General features: G+C 48.3%; 2 protein-coding genes across 2 annotated transcripts in view; both read right to left on the reverse strand.

Annotated features, from left to right (window-relative positions):
* Positions 1–6,575, reverse strand: part of LOC146672996 (NLR family CARD domain-containing protein 3-like) — a 30,621-nt gene extending 24,046 nt beyond the window's left edge. The window contains exon 1 of the mRNA XM_085401443.1: positions 6,513–6,575. The gene's annotated coding sequence lies outside the window, so the exon portion shown is untranslated. The remainder of the gene's footprint in view (positions 1–6,512) is intronic.
* The window catches only part of LOC146672994 (NLR family CARD domain-containing protein 3-like), a 172,171-nt gene that overhangs the window by 51,447 nt on the left and 108,501 nt on the right, over positions 1–12,223 (reverse strand). The gene's annotated exons all lie outside the window — the stretch shown is intronic.

The raw sequence follows: 12,223 nt of genomic DNA on the forward strand, positions 1-12,223 counted from the left end.
GTGACGTGTTTGGGAGAGTCCAGTCCTACACCTGGTTCAGGGCCCGAATAGCCTGTGGGAAGAAGCTCCTCCTCATTCTCTCTGTTTTGGCCTTAAGGGAGCGGAAGCGCTTCCCAGACCTCAACAGTGAGAAGAGTCCATTGTTGGGATGGGAGAGGTCCATCATAATCTTCCTAGCTTTGGACTTGCACCGCTTGGTGTAGATGGACAGCAGGTCAGGGAACTCTGATTGAATGATGCGTTCGGCTGAGCGCACCACTCTTTGCAGATCTCGTCTGTCCTGCTTGGTGCTGTTCCCAAACCAGGTGCAGATGTTTGACGTCAGGACGCTCTCGATGGTGCAGGAGTAAAAGTTCTTGAGCACCTTCAGTGGCAGATGGAAGTCTCTAAGTCTTCTGAGGAAGAAGAGACGCTGACGGGATTTCTTAACCAGGGTGTTGATGTGGCAGGACCATGACAGGTCCCGAGTGATGTGGACACCCAGGTATCGGAAACTGTCCACTCTCTCCACTGGCGTACCACTGATGATGAGGGGTTTGTAATTCCTCGCCTGCTTTGTAGTGAAGTCCACGATCAGCTCCTTAGTCTTGCTGATGTTTAGGAGGAGGTTATTCTCCTGGCACCAGGTCTCCAGGTTCCTAATCTCCTCCAGGTAGGCCGTCTCGATGTTGTCGGAGATCAGGCCCACAACAGCAGTATCGTCAGCAAACTTGACAATGGAGGTGGTGTCTGATGTGGCTACACAGTCATAAGTGTACAGTGAGTACAGCAGGGGGCTTAAAACACAGCCCTGAGTGAGATGGAGGGGGAGACTTGTTTTCCCACCCTCACTCATTGGGGTCTGTCTGTGAGGAAGTTGAGGATCCACTGACACAGTGATGAGCTGAGTCCTAGATCTGTCAACTTGGTGAAAAGCTTAGAGGGAATTATTGTGTTGAATGCTGAACTGTAGTCCACGAACAGCATCCTAACATAATTCCCTCTGCCAGTGTCCAGGTGACTCAGGGATGTGTGGAGCAGGTGAGCTATGGCATCGTCTGTGGAACGATTAGTCCGGTAAGCAAACTGAAGTGAGTCGATGGTGGCAGGAAGTGAAGAAGTGATGTGATCTCTCATCAGTCTTTCAAAACACTTCATCACAATTGAAGTCAGTGCTACTGGACGGTAGTCATTGTGGCAAGCGGGCTGTTGTTTCTTTGTAACAGGAACAATAATGGACTGTTTGAAGCACGTGGGAACCACAGCTTGGGCCAGGGACAGGTTGAAGATCTCCGTGAACACTGGTGCTAGCTGGTCAGTGCAGGCTCTCAGGACCCGGCCAGGGATTGAATCAGGTCCTGCTGCCTTCCTGGTGTTTACCCTCCTGAAGGTGTTCCTCACGGCATGCTCTGTGATGACGAATGCATTTTCTTCACTGGTGTACTCCGAGCGCGCGCAGCCGTTTGTTGTTTTAATTGCTGCGGCGTCGAAGCGAGCATAAAACGTGTTCAGCTCATCAGCCAGTGAAGCATCGGCATTCATCATTGAAGAAGCTGGTCGTTTATAGTCCGTTATTGTCCGCAGTCCTTTCCACAGGCTCCTAGAGTCACACTGTCGTAGCTGTGACTCTAGTTTTTCCCCGTAGCTCCGCTTTGCCTTTGGATTTTCCAGATTGGAGTGGTAAAGGAATCAAATATTTAGAACGTATATTAGCAGGAACAGAATTTATTTCATTTGACAGACTAGTTACACAATATGGGATCAACAAGAAAAGATTTTTAGAATATCAACAAATTAAATCCATAGTAAAAAAGAAATTCAAACCGGGTCAAGTTGAACTACAAACACCACCAAGTGTGGTTCTGTCATGGTCGGACTGTCCTTCCCCGGGCGACCTGCCTGTGTGTGTGTGTGTGTGCTTCTCTCTCTCTCTCCTCCTCCTCCACCCAGCGGCTGACACACCTGCACCTAATTTGCCACCCAGCTGTCACTAATCATCCTTCGTCGTGGTCTGAGGTATTTAACTGTGTGTCCAGATGGCAGTCGACGCTGGATTGTACTTGAAGCTTGGTAGTAAAGAGTGTTTTGTGACTTGCAACTTAGCTTTAGCCGGCTAGCCTTCTCACCTGTTGTTTTCGCTCGTTTGTAGGAGGAAGAGATACGGAGCAGGAGGTTGGAGAGAAGGAGCCCGCGGGATTAAGCTATCTGAGGAGAACACACACTTGGATTATCACTTTGGAAACTCACCTGCGCACCACTGGGAGTTTGGAGAAGATCACTGTTGGACTTTGCACTTCACTTTGTGTTTTGAGACTGTTTTTGGGCACTGTAAATAAACGCACTGTGTGCTTCGCATCCAGAGCTCCGTGACTCAGTCCGTATTTTCCCATTACCCGTGACAGGTTCAATTTCTTACTCTTAAAACCCCCAAATTACTATCCAAAATATACAGAATGCTTTCTAAAACAGATGAATCAATATCACTTCCTATTGCAAAATAGGAAGCGGATTTATCAGTTAACTTAGACCAAAACTTCTGTTCTCAGATTTGCTTAAAAACCTTTCATCTAATTAGAAATCCCAGTCTTCAATTAATTCAATATAAAATACTACATAGAGTGCACTATACAGGTCATCGGATGTTCAAGATGGGTTATACGTCTACCAACAACTGCTCACACTGTCAAACCAAAACATTATATCCACGCTCTTTGGTTCTGTCCACCAGTTCAGAAGTTTTGGCGCGAGATATGTGAAGACTTATCAAAGTGTCTGAAATGTAACATTCCAACTTCCCCCTTAGTGTGTTTGTTGGGCAGCTTAGATAATGTCACTTCAGAAAAGAATATCGCCCATATGGTTTTCACTGCCCTATGCATAGCCAAGAAAACAGTCCTCATGAAATGGAAATATGAAAATAAGCTTAATTCTAACCAATATAGAAATTATCTATTAGATTACATTAGTCTTGATACAGCCTCTGCCACCACATCAGGTCAATTGCTCTGGGCTCCTTTGAATAGCTCCATCACCTAGTGGGGGTGGGGGGTGATAGTTTGGTCCCACCTTCGCTGTTGTGATTGGTGTGGGGGTAGGGACAGGCTTAGGGCGTCGGGGGGTTCCCCGGGAGCATCTTCCTTGGGGGGCTCAACCCGGGGTAGCGGTCATGTCCGGTTAGGGGCTCTGCTGGATCTTAGGTGACAGTTTCCTCGTGGCTGCGTGCAGCGGGGCTAGGGGAGGGTCTGTGCTGACGGACGTGGGTTACTGACCTGGTAGCCTGGCTGCCCCTGGGTGGGTCTGGGACGGGCGTGAGGTTCTGGGGGCGCTCCGTCTCTGGGCTGGGGCCCTGGCCGGGCCTCGGGGGCTTGGGTCCTGGTTGGTATGTTGCTGGGGTTGTGGGTGGGTGGGTGTATGGGGGCCTGACCCTGGCGCAGGGTGCCACCAGTGCATCAAGCCACCTGGGGGGCTCTTCAACTGGTGGGGGAGGTTGTTACACCTTGCAGGAGCTCTCCTCTCTTCAGGAACTCTCTCTGCAGGAGGGGGAGATACAGGAGAGGTGGAGGAAGATCTCAGCCTGGGTGTCTATTGTCTTATGTAGTCTGGAAGATGAGTGGATGGTGGGGTGGGAGCAGTTTTCTCTGTGGTGGGGTCAGGTGGGCTGTCCCGGGCTCTGTGGGGCCGGGCAGCGCTGCTGTTCTGGGCCCCGGTTCGGATGGGCCTGGGCCCCCTTTCCCTGGCGGGTTGCGGTGTATGGGGATGCCTGCCTCCCTCTTCCCGCTCCACCACAATCACCCACACATGCAGGGCCTTGGGGTAAAGGTGTGTCACCAGGGTGTAGGGGAGGCATCCCCCCTCTGTCCCCTTCTGGCTTCCTGTGCCTCAATTTTATCTCACAACTTAGACATTCACATTACTCACACTCTCATAACACATACATATAGGATCTTGAGGGTGGGCACGCTACACGGACTCCAAAAGACCATCAAGGTGTACACCTCACCCCTGGCATCGTTGCCCACCTCTCAATTTTAAATACACGTAGACATTGAGGGCTAGCAGGAGGGACTATGCGCTTACCTGCTGCTCTCTGGCAGGTAGCTCCATGCCCTCCTGGGTTTTAAATGCACCTTAGAACACACATGCATCAACACTACAATGAGCGGGTGGAGGGAGGTTTGGAGTCTTCTCTCACCCCCGTTCTCTGCGACCTGCTGGAGCGGGGGGGCTAGGAGGAGGAATTGGCCGTCCGGCTGCGGTCTGGAGTGTGGGGCCTCCCTGCTGCTGCGGAGTCGGGGTGGTCTGCTTCTCCCCACCGCAGGGAAAAGGGTAACACCACCTGGGTCTGGGTGCAGTTCCCCCCTCCAGGGGAAAGGGTACCTAGACCCGGTTTGTAGAGTACGCTTGGGGAGTGTGATCGTGTGTACAGCATCTCTTTATGTCTGTCTCCACGTTGGTTGAGTGTGGAGTAAGTGCACATGAGAGCATGAGGGTGGGAATGGATGTTTGTATCTGTGTGTGCCTGTATGTCTGTGTCTATATGTCAGGTTGGGTATCAGACGCCACCTCTCTGGGGACATCTCAGGCCCTCTAAGGTTTGGAGGTCTATTTTCCCCCCACCACCACTTCCCCTGCCAGTGGCGGACTCCCTCAGACATCGGTGCGTTGGTGGTTCTTTGTGTCTGGGGATGGGCGTCCAGGTACACACCGGCTCACTCCTTGGTGGCTGCTTATCGGGGCCTGGAGCCTGGGGCTCGCTCGGGCCACTTCGGGGGTGGGCTGCCCTCGGCCTCTCGGCCTGGGGCTCGGTCACTCAGGCACAGCTGGCTGACGGCGGAGCTCACGGGCGCGTCACTGCAACTCCCCCTGGCTTCTGCTCCGCGGCTGCTGAGTGAGCCCTCATCCGGGACTCTCCTCAGCTCTTACTGGGACAGTGGCGCGGCTGCCCCTCTGTGGGTCTTCCTTGGTCTCTTGTGTTCTGGGGGCCTCTGGATGTCTGGAGCTTTGATCTCCTCCATACCTGCTTCATGCCCTGGAGGACGGGGCTGTGGCCCCCCCACACCCTCTAGCAGATCATTACATGAAGGAACCTTTTAAAAACAAGCGCGTCCATGCTCACAGGTGTACACACGGGTGATCACACCCACAAACTACACCCTTTTTGGCTCCTACCTCAAAGCACACTGTGTTCTGTTGATCTTACGTGCTGCACAATAATGTTTAATATTTAGTATTTACTGTTATATTCCCATATATCATCGTGATGTTGTTTATTGTATTGTTCTCGTTTTCTTCTGCTTGTTTTCTTTTTCTTTCTCAACAGGTGATCCAGGTGATTGATAGATGCATTTGTATTTTTTTGTCTGCTTATTTAGTTGGTTTTTGTTTTTTTGCCCTTTATCCCCGTCCCTCTTCTCCGCTGTTTGTTTCCCCTCTTCCTTTCTCCCTTTTCTTTTTCCTCATTCAAGTCTGTCCCATACCTAGCAAGTGAAAATAAAAAAATAAATAAAATAAACAATGAAAGGTGAATCAAATAGACCATTACAGCAAGACTGGGATGGTCAATTTGGTCAAGGAAATCCGTTGGGCATCTTTCCTCGCCTTTAGACAATAATTCTGATGGCAAAAGCACCAAATGTGACAGGCGCAAAAAGAAAAAAAAAAAAAAAAGAATAACCGTCTGCTGCCTCAATACTTCACATCCCCAGAAAGCAACACTGTTTTCCCCTCCCAATTACAGCATGTAGGTTTTACTCCCACACCACACTTCCCATACTCATGATCCTCAGAAAATCGAGCAGCAACTAATACACGAGTAGACATGACTTAAATACAAACAGAAGAACACAGGGAGATTACAAACAGGTGGGGAACACAGCTGGGAGTAATTGACAAGATGACACAGGGGAAGCAAAACTGATTACACTGACATCAGACATGAACTGTCAAAGTAAAACAGGAAACAAGAAACAATTCACAAGACACAGATTAGACACAGAACTAAAAGGGACACATGGAAAACACAGGCCCGATACTGACAATTCAATTCAATTTTATTTATATAGTGCGAAATTAAACCAAAAGTCGCCTCAAGGGACTTTATATAACCACAGAACCAAAACCTAGGAACAAACAAAGACATCAAGAAATCAAAGATTAACAATAAAAAATAGAAAACGCTGGGACACAGACCCAGGACTGTGACATTTCAAGTGTTATTGGCCATACTGTAATTTTGTTACCTAATTGCTTGTAATGTGTACTCGATCTTGAAAGGCGCTTCTAAATAAAATGGAATTTTATTCCATTTATTTTTCTTTTTGGGCCTGCCCAGCTGCCAAAGCGTATGGTTTGCTTTTCTTTCTGAAATACTGAGACATGCTTGAGATTTGCCGATATATTTACAGTTTAGTGGAGACACAAATCTGACCACAAAATTCTGTTCAACAGAAAGCTCTACCTTCTGAGCCAGAACCCAGCATGGAGATAGCTGTGAGCAAAATTTATGTAAAAGTAGATGTTGTACATGTACATACCTGAAATATGTCCAGTTGTGGTTGATGCTGACTACTGGGAATCTCTGATGAGCTCTGTTGGCCCTCTCTGTGGAGGAGTCATGAAGAATTAAATACAGCAAAACCTTACAGCGTGAAATGCAGCCTGCTGCATGGTTAGACTACACGCCTTTGGAACAGAGGATCGCAAGTTCGATTCCTGCCTGGGGCATCTGTATCCAGTAAGGGTCATAAGGCTAGACCCCCTATGCTAAGCAAGCCAACTGCAGACATGAGCGAGACAGATAAATATGAAGGCATGCCAGCTCGGACGTCGCCCGGATCAACAAGGTCCGCGTCAGGTGTACATAGCCCCAAGTGCGATAGGAGAAGGATCGTTGAGTGCGAGAGGAACTGACCTGAAAAATAGGATCATGGCCAAGCTTGAAACCTGGATCCCCCGTAGCCGGTTACCAAGATTACGTGAAGTACCCTCAGAAGGTCTGCTAGATGATGTTAATGCAGCACTACGGACAATACCTACAACCACGATTACCGACACTAACAAGCTGATCTACAATACGGTAGCAGTGATCAGTGAGATGCTTGGCTACAAGTTGAACAGCCACAAGGGGCAGTACCCTCCATGGAGAAGGAGGCTAGAGGGCAAGATCAAAGTAGCACGGAGGGAGGTTAGCCAACTAACGGAGTTGCAGAAAGTGGATCTGAGGGCAGACCACAGCGACCTCCCTGAACAGGGTCTGGCTGGACAAAGCTGGACTGAAAGACAGCACAGAGGCACTAATCATGGCAGCACAAGAACAAGCTCTGAGTACAAGATCCATTGAGGCTGGGGTCTATCACACCAGGCAAGACCCCAGGTGCAGGCTGTGTAAAGATGCCCCAGAGACAATCCAGCACATAACAGCAGGGTGCAAGATGCTAGCAGGCCGGGCATACATGGAACGCCATAACCAAGTGGCCGGCATAGTGTACAGAAACATCTGTGCCGAATATGGCCTGGAAGTGCCGAGGTCAAAATGGGAGACGCCCCCAAGGGTGGTGGAGAATGACCGAGCTAAGATCCTGTGGGACTTCCAGATACAGACGGAGAAAATGGTGGTGGCTAACCAACCGGACATAGTGGCGGTAGACAAACAGAAGAAGACGGCCGTAGTGATCGATGTAGCGGTTCCGAATGACAGCAATATCAGGAAGAAGGAACACGAGAAGCTGGAGAAATACCAAGGGCTCAGAGAAGAGCTCGAGAGTAGGGGTGGGTTTTTATAATCGATTCATCGATTAAAATCGATTCTGGCTTGGATAACGTAAAATCGATTCATTAAAATCCTGAATCGACTTTTTAATATAAATTTATTTTGTCCAAAATGCCAGAATCTCTGGTGACATCTCACAAAATTTCAAGAACCACCAAACAGTAAATGAGAGCAGGTACAGGGATTCTGCACATAGACTTAAACACACAGCGCGACCCGCGGATCAGAATCAGTTAGATGTCGCCTTTCTCACAGTCGGGGCTGAAAGCCGACAGCTCGCTGATTCTGATCTGTGGGCGGGTCCGCGTTTTGTGTTCACGCCCTTTATGCGCTGATTCTAAAGCTGTTAGTTTGATGTCTCCAAACAATATTGACCGAACCAGCAGCCAAAGAAGATCCAAACGCTTCACATAAACATCGTCATGAATTCACTTTTACTGTTTTGCTTCCATTGCGATGCGCAGCTCTCTCTCTATCCCTCTCTCCCTCCCCCCCTCTCTTTCTCTCTCTCTCTCTCCCTCCCCCTCTCTCTTTCTCTCTCTCTCTCTCCCTCCCCCTCTCTCTTTCTCTCTCTCTCTCGAACAGTTTCGCTTTCTTCATTATTCGCTTGCTTGTTACGCACAAGTCTACTGTTGCTTACTGTTGGGGTCTTGCCTGGTGTGATAGACCCCAGCCTCAATGGATCTTGTACTCAGAGCTTGTTCTTGTGCTGCCATGATTAGTGCCTCTGTGCTGTCTTTCAGTCCAGCTTTGTCCAGCCAATGGTAGGATTTCTGGATATCAGCCAACTCCTCTATGTTGTTACCATTTCCAATATTAACAAGTCTCTGCAGCTTGCTCATTTTATTCCATCCATCCACTCGCTTCCGCTGGAGCCTATCCCAGCTGTCATAGGGCGAGAGGCGGGGTACACCCTGGACAGGTCGCCAGTCTGTCGCAGGGCTAACACACAAGGACAGACAACCATTCACACTCACATTCATTCACGCATACACACCTAGTGGCAATTTGGATTATCCAATTAACCTATCCCCACAAGCTGCATGTCTTTGGACGGCGGGAGGAAGCCGGAGTACCCGGAGAGAACCCACGCAAACACGGGGAGAACATGCAAACTCCACACAGAAAGACCCCGGCCTGATGGTGGAATTGAACTCAGGACCTTCTTGCTGTGCGGCAACAGTGCTAACCACCGTGCCACCGTGCTGCCCCTCATTTTATTTATTTATTTATATCTATAGCTATTATATATATCCTCTCCCTCTCTTTAGGTAGATAGAGGCAATCACACATTTTTGAGTGTGTTACTTTCTGCTATATATCATGTCAGAGTAAAATGTTTTTACGTGTTTCACTTCCTGTTTGCTGGAGTGGATTTTCGGTTGTTTAGAAACCAAACGCTTGTTTTAAAGAGACAGTTTGAATGGGATTGACGGAATGACATGTTTGCAATTTATAACCAACAACATCAATAAGTTAAATCAAAGAATTCATGTTACTAACAGCTCACCTCTCTGCAGCAAACAGAGGCTCGCCTTTAAAATTAATGTCTCGTTGTTTAGATGCGTGACTCTCTAAGGACACACAGATGGGTGGAGGTCCATGTTGGTTCCTGTGAATAATGATGGAGCAGAGATGTGAGTGCTGAGCTGTGACATGGAGAAGAGTCATGGACAGTTGGAGATGGTCATCTCACCTCTGAGCTTTGGTCTGGCTCTCATGTTCCCCACACAGAGTGCTTTTAGAGGGAGGGGCTCCCTCCTCTGTGTCCTCACACTGATCCATGCTGCTCAGCTCACACACACTTTCTACCTTCACCTGCAGAAGAAACAAAAATCATTCATGTGCACATCAACTAAAATCCTCCTTTCCATGGTGTGCTGTCCAAGTATCAGCTGCTTCATCTCAGTGTCAGCTGAATGCAGTCAGACAGCAGTGTGAGGCAGAGTAAGCTGCCATCAGCTGCGCTACTTCTAATATCAGTCCACGAGATGGAGCCATAAAGCACACACGATGCATTTGTTGTGACACAGATTCACTGTGACTGGAAGTTTCACTCAGTCCAACATATGTGAACAACATTTGAAAATTTTCAGCTGACCCATGATTCAAAGAGGATCAGCAGAGTTAAAAGTGTCACAATAATTATTCCTTCTGAGTGAACTGTACACACACCGATTTACTGTTAATAAGAAGCTTCTTCCATCCAGTAATGCTCTGTGTCAGTCAATTCAGGATTAATGTGGGTAGCCAACCAGAGGATGGCAGTGGAGGCAGATTTTCACAGTTCAATTTAATTCAATTCAATATCCTATAATAAAAGATAGAGAGAAAAACCCAACAATCATATGACCCCCCATGAGCAAGCACTTTGGCGACAGCGGGAAGGTAAAACTCCCTAGAGATAGTATCTGTCTCCCGAATCCAAACTGGAAGCTGGTTCCACAGAAGAGGGGCCTGAAAACTGAAGGCTCTGCCTCCCATTCTACTTTTAAATACTCTAGGAACAACAAGTAGGCCTGCAGAGCGAGAGCGAAGTGCTCTAATAGGGTGATATGGTACTACAAGGTCATTAAGATAAGATGAGCCTGATTATTTAAGACCTTGTATGTGAGGAGAAGGATTTTGAATTCAATTCTGGATTTAACAGGAAGCCAATGAAGGGAAGCCAAAACAGGAGAAATATGCTCTCTCTTTCTAGTCCCTGTCAGGACTCTTGCTGCAGCATTTTGGATTAGCTGAAGGATTTTCAGGGAGTTTTTAGGACATCCTGATAATAATGAATTGCAGTAGTCCAGCCTGGAAGTAATAAATGCATGAACTCTGTCAGTGCGCCCCAGGGTGGCTGTGGCTACAGTGTAGCTTGCCATCACCTGTGTGTGAATGTGTGTGTGAATGGGTGGATGACTGGATATGTAAAGTGCTTTGGGGTCCTTAGGGACTAGTAAGGCGCTATATAAATACAGGCCATTTACCATTTACCATGAACTAGTTTTTCAGCGTCACTCTGAGACAGGATATTTCTAACTTTAGAGATGTTGCGCAAATGGAAGAAAGCAGTCTTACATATTTGTTTAATATGTGGTCCTCTTTGCTGACTTTACAGTGTACAGTGCAGCGAGGAATGCCCAGACCTCTACATTGGAGAGACCAAACAGCCACTTCACAAGCGCATGGCACAACACAGAAGAGCCACCTCCACAGGACAAGACTCAGCAGTCCATCTGCATCTTAAGGATAAAGGTCACTCTTTCGAGGATGCCAATGTTCACATTTTGGACAGAGAGGACAGATGGTTTGAAAGAGGAGTGAAAGAAGCCATCTATGTCCACTGTGAGCGACCATCTTTGAACAGAGGCGTGGGTTTATGACACCAACTCTCTGCCATCTATAATCCAGTTTTGAGATCCCTTCCCAGACACCTTAACGCCCACTCACATCCTGGGCCATCTGACCTCAGGAATTCGCATGATAAGGTGGGGCCAGGTTTCACAATGAACTCACCCGAAACTCTGGCTGATTGGGATCCACACCCAGTTTCACACCTTGGCTCAGGCGATTAGAGGATCATCAGGGGGTCCTTTTGTCCCTCTGTGGGGGGTCACTCCCACTAGGTTTATATCTGGGACTCTCCACCATCTGACCTTAGAACTGAAGAAGCTTCTCGGATGAGAGGTGAAACGTCTTCAAGTAACTTAAAGAAGTCCAGATGCTTTTCTTTCCAAGCTCCTTTGACTACAATGACCTGGATGACTGAGAGCCTTCACAGACACATGTCTTTTAATGATGCTGCCTAAGGGAAGCATGTATAACAAGATGGCGCGGCCACGTCCAGACGCCTTCCTGACCGCTCCGCTCCGACTATCCACTTTTCTTGTTTTTTACTTATTTTTTGCTCTGGTTTACATCCCAAAATCCTCTAGTCTTATAGTATACGACAGCGGATCACTTGTAAACATCGGTGCCAAGGTTGCACATCTAATCTTGGACACTTTTAAACCTGACCCTTCCTGGCCGCCAGAGATTCTACGCGGCGCGGAGAACAACAAAGGACGGGCCGCTCATCCGAGGCGCAGAACAAAGAAGCGCCGGGGAAAACGCGCTGGTATTAGGAACAGACTGAGACAGCAGGCGCATCGCGCACCACTGCCCAGTATCCTACTGGCCAATGTACAATCCATGGAGAACAAGCTCGATGACCTAAGAGCAAGGGTCACCTTCCAACGTGACATGAGGGACTGCAACATTCTGTGCTTCACGGAGACATGGCTGACCCCCACCGTGCCGGACCAGGCCGTAACTCCGTCGGATTCATTCTTTGTGCTCCGCGCGGACAGAACGGCAGAGTCGAACAAAACCAAAGGTGGAGGAGTGTGTTTCATGGTAAACAGAAAGTGGTGTGATGCCAGGAGCATTTCTACTCTCTCCAGCGGCTGCTCGCCACATCTGGAGTTCCTGAGCATTAAGTGCCGCCCT

The sequence above is a fragment of the Rhamphochromis longiceps genome, linkage group LG3 (genome assembly GCF_057381845.1).
Source record: "Rhamphochromis longiceps isolate RC_006_pf linkage group LG3, R_longiceps_female_GT1.1, whole genome shotgun sequence".
In the NCBI taxonomy this organism is placed as follows: Eukaryota; Metazoa; Chordata; class Actinopteri; order Cichliformes; family Cichlidae; genus Rhamphochromis; species Rhamphochromis longiceps.